This window comes from Cyanistes caeruleus, chromosome 13, assembly GCF_971803275.1.
Source record: "Cyanistes caeruleus chromosome 13, bCyaCae1.hap1.1, whole genome shotgun sequence".
NCBI classification, from domain to species: Eukaryota; Metazoa; Chordata; class Aves; order Passeriformes; family Paridae; genus Cyanistes; species Cyanistes caeruleus.
The window spans coordinates 5,263,599-5,279,576 of record NC_141713.1 but is presented as its reverse complement, the minus strand read 5'-3'; the positions used below and the strand labels follow the sequence as shown (position 1 = coordinate 5,279,576).

Sequence of the window (15,978 nt, the reverse complement as noted above, 5' to 3'; positions counted from 1 at the left end):
CTTTGGAAAAGGCCTGTTTCCTGGCAGGAGAAAAAGCCAGCCTTGGCTTCAAGCAGCCACTGACAATTCCCAGCATATGGTAAGAGAGGGAGCTTCCGCCTACCCCATCAGGTAAGTGCCATCTTCCTTACTACAGCAATGATCGATGTCACGCTTGGAGAGCGCTGGCTACTGGGAGAGGAGCCAAGCGGCCAACTGGCCAGTACAAGGGAACAGGTCAGGCTGGACAAGGCCTCTGGGTGAGGAAAGCATGCTAGCATAAGCATGCAAGCAGGAAACGTGGTGTCTTAGTGCACCGTCATCTGCCTTGGGTTTTTGGCTCCGCAGCCGAGTTCGAAAGGCTTAATTTGCTTACGCTCATGCTCGGGATTAAGTGCTTTCCAAAGGTGGATTAGGGCTTTTTTGCATATGCCTTTCAGCATTGTTTGTGTGCTACTCCCTCCCTCCTTTCTTTTTTTTAAAAAAAAAATTTCTCTTCCAGTCTTGCTATTCTCATAATGAACTTTTCCATGTTGGTTAGGAGAAGACCTGGTCCGATGTCATTTCCAGCTCTGCTCATTGAGTCCATGTTATTTTGGAGCAGTCCACCGCAGTTTCCTTGGAGTAGCCCAACTTTTGCCCTGTTTAGTCCTGGGCAATGTTTCAGCCCTCTGAATGTTCAGTGCTCTGCAGTATCACAGGAGGGTTTGGGAACGTCAGAGCTGCAGAAGGAGGACTGTGCACGGCTGCAGTGTGCCTGGGAGGGGGACAAGGTCCTGTGTCACGATACCACCCTCCCCACAGGGCCCATGGCACAAGGAACAGGATGAAGAGTGGGCTCTAGGCCCCCTTGAAATGTCCATGGGATGGGCTCTGTCTCTGCACAAGGCAGGTCTGCTCCCCAGGCTCCCAGTGCACCTTCAAAGCCCCACTGAGCCATTAAGACCAGTTCCTCAGCTGTAAATCAAAGCAGCTCCATAATACTTTTTTCCTCTCACCTGAGCCCTGACCTGGAGGGACCACATCTTGTGGAGAGAGGGTAATTCATTCTCCATGCTCACTCAATCCATAGACCCTCGGCCAAGGATGCTGATTATTGCTAACCGGGGTGCTGTTTTTTATTGTCCTGGCAGGGCTGAGAGAGCCCTAACTCATTTCACATTGAGCTCTGAACAGCCACTGCCTGGTAGGAACTTCTGGTGAGGACCAAACCGAGCTGCTCTCCATTTATCCTATGGAGGACTGTGCACTTTGCAGCTCATTCTCCAACACAGAAATAAACTGCCAGTGGCTTCTCTTCTGGCACAGATTGATCTAATACAACTGCCTCAGCGCACACTGTTTGTGCAGACAGTTCCAGTGCACATTACTGTCATTTCTGATGCCCTAAAAGCTGCTGCCTTCTCCCTCCCATGATCTTAAATACCTTAAATGCTCTTAGAAAGTGTGGTGACACTTTTACAGGTGATGGGGCAAGGGTCACAAGCTGAAACTTTGCATGGCAAGAGATGCAAACAACAGATTCCCATTCCCTAGGAGGGAAGCAGGATCTGATTTCCTTTGTCAGTAGTTTCATTCTTTGTGCCACATAATTATAGATAAACAAAAAGAAACACGCAACACGCCTTCAATTAAATCCAGAGTTTTCCAATTGCCACATTAATGGGAGGAAGGTTATCCCAAAGAAGTGCATCTCTGACTGCTGTGGGAAATCCAGCTGCAATGGGAAGTGTGAAGTAGGGAGTTACTTTCTAGAATCTGTTGTAAAAATCTGAGCTGAGCCATAGCTTTACCAGTCAATGCCTGAGTGCCATCAGTGACCAAAAGTGCTACAGGGATGAGGAGCAGAGCCATGCCCATAAGTTTATTCACCTAAACTATCAGGCAGCAGTGGGTGCTGATCAGCAAAACAACTAATGCAACTCATTTTCAGGTGTCTGTGTTCATGGTGAACTGATTTTGTGCCCTTGCACTGGAAATATATGGGTGTTCATGCTGCAGAGGTGTTTTAAAATGTTTATCAAAAGCCAGAATATTAAAGTAAATGCTACAGGTAGACCACTGCTTCAGTCCCAAAATTCTGGGCAAAATGTCTGTTCTAGAAAGACTAGCATATATTATTACATTTTTCCTTTCAGATTTTTTTAAGTGGGTTTGAATTTTTAATTATAAGGTCTTTTCCTTTTATAGAATTTGTTTGTTTTTTTCTATGATACACATGTCAATCAAAATGTTATATAGCATGACAAACAGCATATACTTTGATCCAGAAAAATAGAAAATCTGGTATAATTTTATAGTGTTATAATCATCCTTTTGGTTTTGAAGTAAACTAAATAAGATAAATATTTCCAGAATTACATTTTTAATGTACTGCTAATACTATTGGCACAACATAAAACGTTTACTATTAAACTGGGAAAGAAAAGGTCAGTATTTTAAACAAACAAATTCCATCCCAACATGTTTCTACACAAAATATCCACTTAGCCTAATTAACTGCAGCTCCTGAGCATCAGTGGATGGATTTTCACATTTAACAAGTTCCATGGAGCTCGGCAAGAATGATTATTCCTTTTGAATAGTCATGCTTAAAGAATATTGCTGCCCATCATACGGGATTCATTACTGCTTGGTTTCAAGAGTCTGTCATCCACAGAGGGAGCAGGAATGATTCCATATGACTTAGGTGACAAATCATAAAACATAAAAAATGAATAGCTAACAGCTGTCTGGACTTTTCCTGATGCAAACAGTTTCCTTCAGGTTGATATTTCCTCATGCTCCTAATTTTCCAAAAAAGACAATCCAGATGTTCCAGCTGCACAGCACAGGTATCTCCAATGCAACCAGCATCTACAGAGAGATCACCAAAGGGCTTCTCTGATTTTCTCTTCTTCCCCTTGTCTAGTCTTTTTTTTTTTTTTTTTTTTTTTTTTTAGTTTTTTTTTTTTAGTTTTTTTATTTCTCCTCAGCAAGAGTAAAACTTAAGCATGGCCAGGTGTTTTCACTTCAGAGACTCCAATGGCAACAACAACTCCAGTGCTTTGGAAGCTAACAAATTTGTTGTGTCACAATTGATAATCAACTCTAGTAAAAGAATGTCCAAATCAATTGAGCTTTAGCAAGGGCAAACTGACTGGACACAGCCAGACTCCCAGCAAAAGTAGGCCAAGCTTGATAAATTTGCCCTTATTATAGCTATTGATGTTTAAATTTCTTCAGGGATGTTGTTACATGGGTGCCTAGTGGTGACAGAGGTACGATGACCTCCTTCGATCCTTAATCTACACCTGTTAGTTGGTTCCCTAGTTGCTTGTGAGTATACTCAAGCTTAAAGGTTAACAAAAGAAAAACAGGCCAAGTTTACGCGACTGCAGCAACGGATCAATGCAGAGTAAATAACCTTCTCTGTCTTATTTCCCCAAGCATTATTGATCCGAGTTCTTTGTTCTTTGTCATGTTTCTGTCTTCTAATCCCAGGGGACGCTAAACGATCGGCTCATATTGGACATGTTAACTGGCACATTATGACAGCTACCATTTTGTCACTCAATGTGGTGCTATATATAAAGAACCCTTGGTTCAGGGGTTTCTGAACTGCTCTCTCCAAAACCAGCCTCCCGTACCTGCTTTTTTCTCTTGGCTTCTTTTGTCTGCTCACCCCTGCCCCTTAGGTATTTTATCTAGAGGTCTGATATAAAACTAGCCTTTTTTTCCTTTTATTATTCTTATTAATTGTGCTCCTAAAATTTCCCCATCCTTAAAGATGGACAATAATCCAACAGTTAAAAATAATAGACACTTTTGCAGCATTCAGTGCACGGCAGGAGTTTCAGGAAGCAACAAATGCTGGTATCAATTCTGACCTGTCGGGGCTTGTTGTTTTTTATTTAGGAACAGGAGCCCTTTCCTTTCATTATCAAGGTTACATTTAAAGGATATTGTGCTTTCCTAAGTGTTCTCAATGGATTTCTATGGGATATTACAGATATCACTCTATCCACACTGAGCCCAACCTCTGTCTTTCAGTCGAGTGGATGCTCCAAGTACCTTAACGGCTCTATAAACTTGCAGATTTGTGGTGGAAGTCTGTGTTCACTGGGAGACTATTGGATTTCTAACAAAATTAATTGGATTTCCTTCCTTCTGAATGCTCCCTCTACATGCCTATCTCTGAATAAAGACTTGCCAATACTAACTCCCAGAATTATACAGAAGAAAAAAGGGGGAAAAAAAAAGAAACGACATGAACTTGGAAGGCATGGCAACCTACTATTGCTTATTTAGCCTTCCTCACACTTTATCTAGGACACAGAAAAAGCCTATTCTAAAAGAAAAAGCATTTCCCTCCTGTGCCAAAAAACTCCCAGCAAGGGATCCAATCACTGGAGGAAGTGTTGCGTGCCTTTCTGTCACGGCGAGGAAGAGTCCATTGGCTGAATGGTGTCATATGGATTTAGGACTCCAAAATTCATAAGGCATTTCTGGGTCTGTCTGGCACTTAATGGACAGCGTGATATAGATAGAGGGAGTAGTAGTACATTTTAAACCCAAAAAGAGAATTGATAGTCGGGAGGTAAACGCCTGCCTGCTTCCCCCTGTATAGCATTTCACTGTACTAGCCATCACTAATCACCGTGGAAATACACTCTGTCCACTGGACAATAATAGCATTATGACTTTGCTGCCACACAATCTTATCTTCCTCTAAGTCCCAGCTGAGTCAATCTGTGCTTTGAACAGGTATTTTTGCTAATGCAAAGGAATCCAGGGGAAAAAAAGCCGTTGTATATTTCAATTGAATTTCAAGTTCCTTCACGTCTCCATAGCTGATAATTAAACCAACTGACCTGCTTCTGCATCGAAGCCTGCAGGAAATTAAGCAGATAATACTCGTTAGGTAGATAGGCTTTGGGGGATAGTTTATTAAAAGAAAAAGAAAGAGCCCCCAACCAAACAAATAACATTGAACTGTGAGTTTCAGAGCAGCCTCATCACTTGGCTATGGGGGTCTCCCCCTTTTTTCCACTGATAGCAGGGTTGGAGAAACATTAGCAGGAGCTCTTGAAAGGAGAACCAAAAAAAGAGATGTGAAGAATTTGTCTCTGCTTGGCTCGGTCATTCATGCCTGAAACCCATCTCAAGTATTTAGTAGATTATTCCAATATTAATCTTTCACAGATGACATGTCCCTGTTTTTCTTTCTTTTTTTCTTTTTTTTTTTTTCAGTGCAAACCACTAAAATATGCTAAAGCCACAACTGGAACCTGGTTCAGTGTCTGTCTACAGAAACTTATTATTTGATTTGAAATGGTTTTGTTTTCTTTCGACATGCTGGAAATACATCCTTAAAAGACATTTTCATCTCCATAAAACACTTGTGTTTTTTGGACTTGCTGAAAAACTGAAAAATCCAGGGGTCAACCAGATTTAACAGTTAATTTATTCATTATTTGTCTTTCCAGCTGCAATTATTTTGGGGCAAACCCAACATATGTTAATGTTTTTATAGTATGCCTAAAATGTCATCATAAATTCAAATTATTAATAAAACTGACATTTAAAAGTGGGAGATACCTTGTATGTGGGCAATATGTGTTATTCTAGTTGAATTTTTTGCTCCATATTTTCAATCAGCATGAAGATCTTTTTCAAATAGGAGATTTATGGCATTGTTGTCACTAAAGGGCTGGCTGGCTGCAGAAAGGACACATATACATAGTTCATATATCCACCAGAAATTTAGCATTCACTAGAATAATGAATTTCTTCTCCTAAGTGAGGTACACTTAGGAGTATTTTTTTTTTTTATTTTTATAAAAGTGCATTGTCCCTGTCCTGCAGGTGTCAAACAGCATCTCTGTTTTGCATTTCTATAATAGTGTTTAAAGGGTTTGAATTATTCTATTTATTATGTAGCAAGTTCACCTCTTCTCCTCAGTAGGATGTTCTGCAAACTGATCTCACTGTTAGGGTGACATCACTATGTTAAAAATAAGCCATGGTGGCATATCTGTGATAAAAAATAATATTATTATTCAAATAAAATTATATTTCAACAGTGCAAAGCTCCCAGTGTGTTTGAAGTGTATATTTAAAGGAGACAGCCCAAGCTCTCTGTTGTGAGAGAAATGTTATATTTTACTATAATATTTTTATGTGCCTATAAAATGTGATGAAAAAAAGCCCATCTCAAATGATGCCTTGTTTATTTATTAATTTGGCTTTTTCAGCTGTCAGCAATTGAATCCCCTTAGATATGGAAGAAGTTCAGATTTCCTGATCCTAAATTCACTCTCCTTTTGGACACATGCAGGTGAGGGACCATCCCAATATTTAGAATTTCAACTCTTCTCTCCCTTTAGGTGCCAGATCCACTCCTGGATGTGGGAGCAGCCTCTGAGGAGCAGACTAAATCTGGCTTATATGAAGGTGTTCAGGGGGAGATTTTGTTTTGTTTACCTGTGTTGTTCTCTCAGCCTCCACATAGAGCACTCATATCCTCCAAAAACAGCAGCCAGTTCTGCATTTCCATACAGTTTGTGCTTTGATAGGACAGCAGTCATATTCTCAGAAACCACCAGGGAATAGGACTGAGCAGCCTGTATTCTCTCCTACAAGGGGCCAAGTCACACAAACTGTGAGAATTCTCACAAAGCTGGTTAGCAGATTGAGGTTAAGTGCTCAACTGACTAAAAACTGGTGGAGGGGGAAACAGATATGTTGGTTCCTAAATCATACAAGAAGGCTCAGAGTGTTGTGTTTGGGTATTTATTTATTTATTTTTTTAATTTCTTGAGAACAGCTGAGAGGATTCTTGATTTCCTTCAGACTGTGATTTCCTTCAGGAAACTCTGAGGAGTTCAGCTGACCCTGCAAAGGTTGATTTCAGAGTTTTCTCCTGGCAAGTGGGTCATTGGGTAAAGGACTAGAGAGACAGATGTGCCAGAAGCTCTTAAACATGTCAAAAAAGATACTTTGCTTCTTCCTGTAGGAGACAACTCTGTTCAGTATTGTATAAGATACTTCTGATTTTGCTTATGGAATAATGAGACTCTGCCACAGCCCTCAGCTGTGGTAAACTGGTGTTAATTCCATCAAATTTCGTATACTTAAGCTGACTTGATCTAGCTGGAAAAGTGGTCCAGGGTCAGAGGTCTGTATACTAAAAAAAGTTTGTTCTGAAGTGTGTATGCATGTATAGGCTCATGTACAGCTTGGCTGATTTCAGATCTTGGAGAGTTTTTGATGTTATTAGTAATATTCCTCCTTTCCCCTCTTTTTAAAAAGGACATTTCCATAAATAAAGCTTTTAGACTGTTCAGCAGATTTACCTCCTGCCCTTTCAGGCACGCCCTAACCTCTTCTAATAATAAAAATGTTATCTTAGTCTAAAAAGTTATTCTTGTCCTTGATGTGCATTTTGTACTGCTGTCAAGGGCCAGAAAATAAAGAAATCAGGGGCAGTGTGAGGAAGGGTCAAACTAAGCATGGAAAGATTCCTCTGCCTTCCTGTAACATACAAATCAGGATTGTTAGAGCAAACAGCCACCAACGAGCCACATTATTCATAACACTTCACAGTTTTCTCATGGAAGCCGACAAATGTGCATTGCCTGAACATATTTTGTTAATTCGTTGGGTTTTTGCTATGAATACAGCTGAATAATTTCAGAGCATTTTCCTGACAGTAATGAGTGGTGCTTTGTACCTTCCCTGGGATGCACATTACTACTGTTTTGCTCATTTTATGGATTGGCAATCTGAGGCATAAAAAAAGAATGGGTCAAGTGCAGGATTATGGAATTAAAAGGAGCCTTGACAATTTTTAATTACTACCTAATATTCTAGAAAAACACTAAAATACATTATTAATCTGGGTCCTCAGTTATTGGAAGCATAATATTTTAGAGAAGAGTCAATACATTTAATTAAAAGATGGCTAAGTATTTATTGAAAGCATGATATTTTGGGGAAGGGTTATAACATTTAACTAAAACACGGCAAAGTATTTTTGTATTGCTTAATGAATCTTTAGATGCTAGAAACCTTTGGACCATTTGTTTGATCTTCATATTTAAACATGATTTTAACAGTAACAGTTCACCCATGGCACTAAGAGACATCAGTTGCAGAAAAACACACTAATACGGACCAGATCTGAATTAAACTGTGTTGATGGAGATAACCAGTTGCATATGTTTTTAGTTAGCAGGAGCCAAATCAGATAACCACCATACAGAAACACTGGGCCTGATGGACAATTTTTTTAAAAAAATTATTTTTTCTGAGAAAAGACTGGATTTCAGCCTGAGTCTTGGTTGCTACGGTCGTCCTTTTGTACTCGGGAATCAGGAAAATGAAATTCTGGATAAAGTGAAAAGATGACTGGAGAGGAAGGAAGAGCAAAGTATGTGAAGGGCAAAGACATAAACATTGGTGCTGTTCTCTTCATGTTACTAGACAAGGACCTTCTATCGATTTCTCCGGGCATGCTTGCACTTCCTTCCTTCAGTGACTAATGATACGCCCTTTGGGTTATGATGACACTGCATTTCATAGGCCTGCAGGTCGAATTCCTGATGTATTCTCTGCCTGGCTCTCACTTTAAGTCATTGTCCTGCTCCAAGCCAGGCTCTTCTCAAACGTGAGGCAAATAAGAAAGGGAGATAATTTACGTCGTGCATCGCAGGTTGGAGAATAAAGCGCAAGGCTTCAAGTGGGTTCAAACATAGCTGGAGATTGTCTGAAGCCTCATTTCCAGTCCGTGGCATAGCATCGAGTCTGGTGTCTGTAATGTTTTTCTCACAACAGTTTCCAGAACTCTGTTTCCTTCTGCAGGAGCCCCAAAGTGCATATGTGTTAGGCACACATTTCCTCGCCCACCTCTGCGTTGGAACACAGATTTGTTTTAACTTTGATTAACAATCCTCCACAGAAATTTAAAGAAAGAAGTGACTGATTCTTCTCTCACTTTCAGTAAATTAGGAATAATTCCCCTCTCCCTCCCACCCCTAGGCCATGGAGTTAACATAAATAATGTGAAACTGGTGAAGGTGACAGAAGAGTTAGGCTAAAAATGAAGAAACCTACTGCCTTCAACTCTGAGAATATGGGGCGCAAATTATATCTCGGCCTATTTAATTGCCAGGCAAAATGTGGGACAAGAACTCTTGGGGGCTCCCAGTCACCAGCAATATGAAGGATTTGATATAAGTAGCCCGTAATAGCTGCTCTGGACAACCTTCTTCTCATGTTCAAGAAGCAAAAACAGCAGGAGGTTTTCAGAAGCGTGAAGAAGTAAGCATCTGACGTTCACTTACTTTTAACAAAAGTTTGTCCTATGGCAACCCTGAGTGCCTTTGAACATATCAACCTATATTCCACCAGAAAACTAGCTTTTGTGTACTGAACTACCCAAGCTTCCCCAGTAACCACCTGGAAGACAACTAACACCACCAATGAGATTCAAATTAATGGCACATAACCTTGAAATGACTGGTTTGACATCGAGATTTTTGGGGGTTTTTTTTCCCACAATACTTAACACTGTTTCTACCATCTGGAAGAATACTTTTGTGAAGCCAGAGATCCCATCATTTAATGTGTAAAATTTAGGTTGTCAATCAGGATGCCTAAATAGCTCATGTTTGTAACAAAATGTAGCTATCAGGCTTTTTCTTGAGTGTTTCATGATGTAAATGGGAATTACTGATCCAGAGATTGAGTTTTCAGCTCTGATTTGAAGTTTCCAGTCTCTCAAGAGAATACTCTGATTTGAGAAAAACTTAGAGGGCATAAAAATACATTCCTAATAGTCTAAAAAAACCACTGATATTGAGAAGCCTCCAGACTTTTTCCACAATTTCCTATTCTTACTTAGTAGAGAGAACAGCTTAAATAAATGCAGACACACTGTCCCTGTCTCGCCTTCATTTGGTGCTAAATTCCCCAGAGAGGAGAGAACTATTTCTCAGCTGAAGTCTGGGGAACTGCCTTTGGTTCAACATTTCCTTCTTGAGTTGCACAGTCTTTATGCTGCTCTTCTGCCAGCTGTTGATAGGAGAGGTTGATTCTTAGGGCTTTATCATGTTTAATCATTGCTCTGGTCATTACTTAGGGTGGTTCATGTTCCTTCTCCTTTTCCCCATCTGCCCAAACACATCAGCCAGGAGAGCACTGGGTAAAAAAGGTTCCAGACCAGGTGCTGTGGTCCCACTTGTTCACCTTGGCAGTGTTGAGAAGCATCAGTTTGGCTGGACACCTCAAAAATCTGGACTCAGGGCACACAGACCAACAAGGATGGGGTTGGAAAGGGAAGAGAGGAACTTTCCAAATACTCCTCTGGCTGCTGAATGTGGGGGATGACAGAAACTGGGAAAGCAGAACAATCATCCAAATTCCAGTCAAATTCCAGTGTATTCTTTGAAATCCAATGAGGATGTGAGGTCAAGCTTAGGCAGGACTCACACCCATAACATGTGAGCCGCTCAAAACTGCCTGCCACAGGCCAGTGAAATGAAGACACACAAATCTGAAGGCAATTTCTTACTCTGTTGGAACTGTTTTTCCTGTTTCATTCCTCTTCCTTTTGCTGCCACCATTAGGAGGTGCTGGCTGGATGCTTTCAGAATGGTGTTCCAGTGCAGAAATACATTGCACCAGCTGATAGAAAAATACATTCACATACAGGGAATTCCTGAGCCGACTGCTTGTTATAGAAATATTATTCAAGAGCCAAAATTATGTGATCCTTCTTGGAACAAAAAGACCATGAAAATCAGCAAGAATTTTCCTCCATTGAGGATCTGGAAATCTATGCCATCTCTTAATATCCAACAGACTTCACAAGTATCTGGTGTGATTTTTTTAAGTGAAACATATGATAGAAATGGAAAGCTTAATCAAGTTTCCTGAGCTTACTAATTACTCATTCTTTGGGTTTATTTTCTTCCGTGCTTTGCCTGACAATTGAACATGGCAGAGACGTAAATCTGAGAGGTTTGTTTTGCTTTCAACTAGCTCTTAAAACACCTTTTCTATATACACACAGAGATTAAAATAAGAAAGAAAGGATGTCAGCTGTATGATAACAATGAGGAATGGCTGGACAGAGGATTGGACTCCTTAAAATGAGTATGTTTGCCATCCCACGATTGATGAATTACCAGGGATTTTAATTGTAAAGCTCTGGCTGCTATTGCCATATTTCACAGACTAGGATTTGCAGCTATTTCATCTACCTGTAATTTTATTTCTTTACCAACTGCCTGATCATGAGAAACAATAACTGTCAGCAGTGTAAATTCCCACAGGACTTTGAAGATTTACTCTGACTAACTACAGATCCATCCAATATCTCTCCAGATCAGTCTCTACCTGTCCCAGACTGAGATGTAATGTGGCTGTAGACTGTAACTGTTTACAGAAGTGGGAGCCTTCAATAGGTCAGTGGATAAAATCATTCCTATTCCTCCACAGTAGTTTGTAAAGTTTCCAAAGGGCTTTCCAGGCTTTCAGGATGAAAACCACTATATAAATGCAAGATGCCATTATTATTTATTGTTTCAGTTTGACAGAAAGATGGAGGGTTTCATTTTGACTTTATATTTCCACTTCGCCTTTGTTTCATAACTTTCTGACATGCAGAATTTTCCTTTGTATTCCTTGCAAGCCTTACAACCTCCCTGTTAAGGCAGAGAGGTTAGGAATGCTGCAGCCACAAATAAGAATTAAATTAGAGCAATTTTTAAATTATTTTTGTGTTCTTATGACATACTAGAGATCATACTAAAGGCCCCAATTTTCATTGTCCTGTATCAGAGACTAGCTGGTTCAGGATTTTCCAAAATCCACTTGTGGTAAACTCTGAAAGGCCCTTACAAGAAGAGATTTTTTTTCTTTTTTGCAGCCTTACATTCCTGCTAACCTGGGCCCTCAGAAATAATATCTTACATTGCTGTGAAAAAGAGTTTCTCTGCTGTCTTTAATAGCAGTTAATTTTATTTTACAACAGTAAAGAGGGTAAAGGATAGGAAAACCAAATAGCAGGAATTACCTGGTTTTTTTGAATTTGAATAGATACAGTTTGCATGTATCTGAAAAGCAAGATATCCACCTCATTATTGTCCCTAAGACAATATTTTTTTCCCCTTTAATTCATCCCATAGTATTCTGTGGTGAGAAACCCTATTATATAATTATGCTATGAATACTATTTCTTCTTAAATGTTTGATTTTTGTAATTTTCTTTGTAAATTTTGTTCTAATCTAAACATTATTTGCTTCTACCTTGATCAATCCACAGCTTTGTTGATCACAGGGAAAAAACTTCTGTTCAGTATGGCTATTCTTCTTGAGCCAGTTGGAGTCTCAATCCAGTGTCATTTTAAAGATCCTTTAGAACAGTGGATGAGAGACTCGGCTCTGATCCCATTACCAGTTTTATTTAATCTAAAATGCCTCTGAGAGAGAGAGGCTCCCTTATCTCTGAGTTGTGCAAACACACCGCTGCACACTGATACAAGATCTGTTCTGAACCATGTAGGAAAGCTGGTGGTGAGTGGAATCCTAAGCATGTGAACCCAGCAGGTGAAACAGGACAAGGGGAAGGGATGAGGTCTGTGGCTGTGTCCCAGATACTGGAGGAGAAGACAACTATTTCTGCAGTGCACAGAAGGGAGAGGAGCAGCCATCCAGTTTGATGGATGCCATCATTGTGTTACTAACACTAATATCTTTAGCACAGCACAAAAAGGAATTAAAGGAGGCGTGTGCTGTCTAACATATTATGGTGCTCTGTAATCCCCCAAATGCTGAAATAATCATGTAGACATTTTTTTGGTGGTGTTGTTTTAGTCATAATTGCTCCAGTGTCAAATGAGATTGTAATGAGAAGTGGAGCTGTTACAGAAAGTTCACTGTTCTGGAACTTCTGTGAGATGGTGTCAAATAACAACTTTTTTTCCCCATGTTTTTCCCACTTTTGCAGCTGCCTCTTCATTGCCTGGTTTGGAGACTGACTCAGAAAATAAGACATTAAGCTTTAAAGCTAGCTGAAAAATAAAGGGTGGAGATGTGAAAAATGTCAGGGACTTGGCATTCTTCTTTTCATTAGCTTTCAAACTTTTACAACATTCCTTAATAGTGTTGTTTAATACTGGTTGTTCCAGCTACTTTTAGAAGATATTTTGGAAGACATGAGGCCTAGATATGCAAACAAGAAGCCTGATGACTTGAGGCATAGACCAACCAAAAATTATTTCCAGATGTTCTGTATGGATCTGATAAGGCAGAACCTGGTGTTTCATTAGGGTTTTTTTGAAACAATCATGCACAACAACATATAGGTTGAGATTATCTAATCTGAAGACTGAACTTGTATGAAAAATACTGTATGGATAAGAATATTTTGGACCCATCCTTCAGCACGTTTGTGTGCCAGTGTTTGCACAGTGTGTGGCTAATGTGTCATTTCAAAACCACGGCAAAATGGTTACAGCTGATGACCATTCACAGTTATTATTTTATTTTTAAGTCTCCACTCATCCTTGCAGATCCAAAGAGGAGTAATTGTAGCTCACAGAAGTTAACTAGTACTGGCTCTCTTCTAGATCTACTCTATGATCTGCAAAGAGCATTTAATGTTAGAATTGGCCTTTTCTGCTACTGACTTATATTTTTGCTTGATTTCACCCTCAGCTGAACAGGAGCTCCTGAGTTCTTGCATGAAACAATGAAAAATCTGACTCTTGCTCACTTTTGAATACTTAAATGAAACACCTGAGTTTGGAGACCTGGCTGTAGGACAGAGGGACAGTGCCAGGGAGAAAACCTTCTCTAAAGATCATTGTGGGAATTTAATTTAATATCTGGATGTGTTGTTCTTTCTCTGTCAGCCCAGAATACCCAGGGCTAGCAGATTCCCATCCACTTCAGACCACTGCCTCAGGTTATATTAAATGAATCCAGACCTCAGATGAGCTGTCTCAAGAAGAGAAAGAAAAAAAAAAAAAAAAAGATATCAAAATCAAAACCATACACTAATATGTCAGTAAAGCAGCAAAGAAATAAAGGGGGAAAAAAGGGATAAAAGTACCTGTAGGATGAGAAGTGCAGCTCACCGAGTATTTCCATCCTCCAACTGCTCCCTCTGCTGCCTGCGAGACAGTGAGGGCAGCCAGGAAGGGATGTGGTCTCCGTGTGGCTGCCCAGGTGGGCTCTGCATCCTTCTTCCTCTCCCTGCTCTCAGCATTAGAGATTCCGACAGTTCCTAGATAAAGTTAAAGACTCATGTAGTGATCTTCACACTAATTGGACTGTAATGTATAGCCTCGGTCAAGCAAATCTCTCCCAGCACTCCTCTCCACAGACAGCAATCAAGCCATTTACAGAAGATGCATCGGCTGCTGGGACCCTGGAGTAACCTTAAACTGCGCTGGCCTTTTAGCAGAAAACACAATTAATTTTGATACTGAAGGGCAATTAGGACTGGGGTTAAAATAAAAAATCTTCTGAACAGAGAATGTCAAAGACTGGGAAGGAAACTCTCCCTGCATGCAGTGTGTTGGAGGTCTGTAAGCACAGCAACCGTCAGCTCCCAGTTATTCAGGTCACTTTAGAAACACCCTGTTTCCACTGAAGAAATGTAAATTCAGATTAATAAGCACCATGCTCAAACCCCACTAAGACTGATTGCCACTTTCTTTCAGTCTTTGCTGCCAGAGTGAGCACAGCTTCTTCTCGTTCTTGCTGAGGAAACCTGCTTTACATCCCAGAATTTAGTGAAATGACCAAATGCATTTATTTTGTGCTGTTTCATTTCCAAAGGAAAATGCTCTCCCAGCTGACACTCTGCAAATCTCGACTCAGAGCAAATCATGTCAGCAACTCTGTAAACTTCTTTTCAGAAGTACAGAAGGTGTTTACAGTAATACATATCTACATGCACCGACATGCCCCACATATATACATGCACCACATGTGCCCTAGGCATATGTGAAAGGCAGTCAGAATTTTGGCCTCACCTGTGCAAAAGGCTAAAGCCCATGTGACTCTCCATAACTTTACTGTGAAGGTGGTGAGGCCCTGGCACAGGATTCCCAGAGAGGTTGTGAGTGCCCCAGCCCTGGAAGTGTGCAAGGTCAGGTTGGATGGAGCATTGAGCAATCTGCTCTGATGGAATGTGTCCCTGCCCACAGCAGGGGGTTGGAACTAAATGGTTGAGGCCCTTTCCAACCAAACCATTCTATCAAGCTTTTCTATGAACTCAATAAAATGCACCAGATTTGTTGGTTCTGTGTTTTCTTCATTTTTTTCCTCCCCAGGATGATCAGCTGAGCACACAGCTGAAGTTCTTGAGCATCACTGGCACAACTCAAGTACTCAGAAAAGCCATTCAAGCACACATTCAGTGTGAAAATTTTAATTCTGCATCTTTTAAAGGACAAAAAAATGAATGCTCAGAAATCATATGTGAAATCCTGATTCAGCAACATCTAATGGGCAAATGGAGTATCTCCATGTATGCATCTGGAAATAGGTAGAGGAGGATGAGAAGGAGTCTTCATCTAATAGAAATTAAGATGCTGTTTCCCTTGATGCTATCAAAACCACTGGTTTTTCTTTGTATTTTTAGGTTTTCTTTTCCAGTTACAGAGCCCTCCATTTCACATCTGAGACTCGCTCAGCCATCCCAGAAGTCTGAATGAGGGAAACCACAAACTGATATTAGATTTACACAGTGGGTAGGTTTTGTTTCATTTAAAAACAGCATCCTGGGGAAATCTCTCAGTGGCAAAAATGGCATGAGAAGCACCAGCAGTGAATAGAGCAATGGAGTTCATAGGGTTAAACCTATTGTTTTCAGGGATTGATTCAATCCCATTTTTGTCTAAAGGTTTAAGGTCCAGGACCCCCTTCCCACTAGCTATGAGGAAGGGTAAGGAGCCCACAGTAAACTCATTTGGGCCTTTTAAGTACAACATGATTCATATT

At 40.3% G+C, this 15,978-nt stretch overlaps 1 long non-coding RNA gene across 2 annotated transcripts; it reads left to right on the top strand.

Moving 5' to 3' along the window:
• The first annotated feature begins 3,066 nt into the window (after positions 1 to 3,066).
• Positions 3,067 to 13,072, top strand: LOC111934018 (uncharacterized). Of its 2 annotated transcripts, none has more exons than XR_002866964.2 (4): positions 3,067 to 3,145; positions 6,216 to 6,298; positions 11,350 to 11,429; positions 12,974 to 13,072. It is a non-coding gene; the product is annotated as an uncharacterized LOC111934018 (long non-coding RNA). The 2 variants fall into 2 exon arrangements; XR_002866966.2 differs by having other exon boundaries at positions 3,067 to 3,239.
• Positions 13,073 to 15,978: the final 2,906 nt, after the last annotated feature.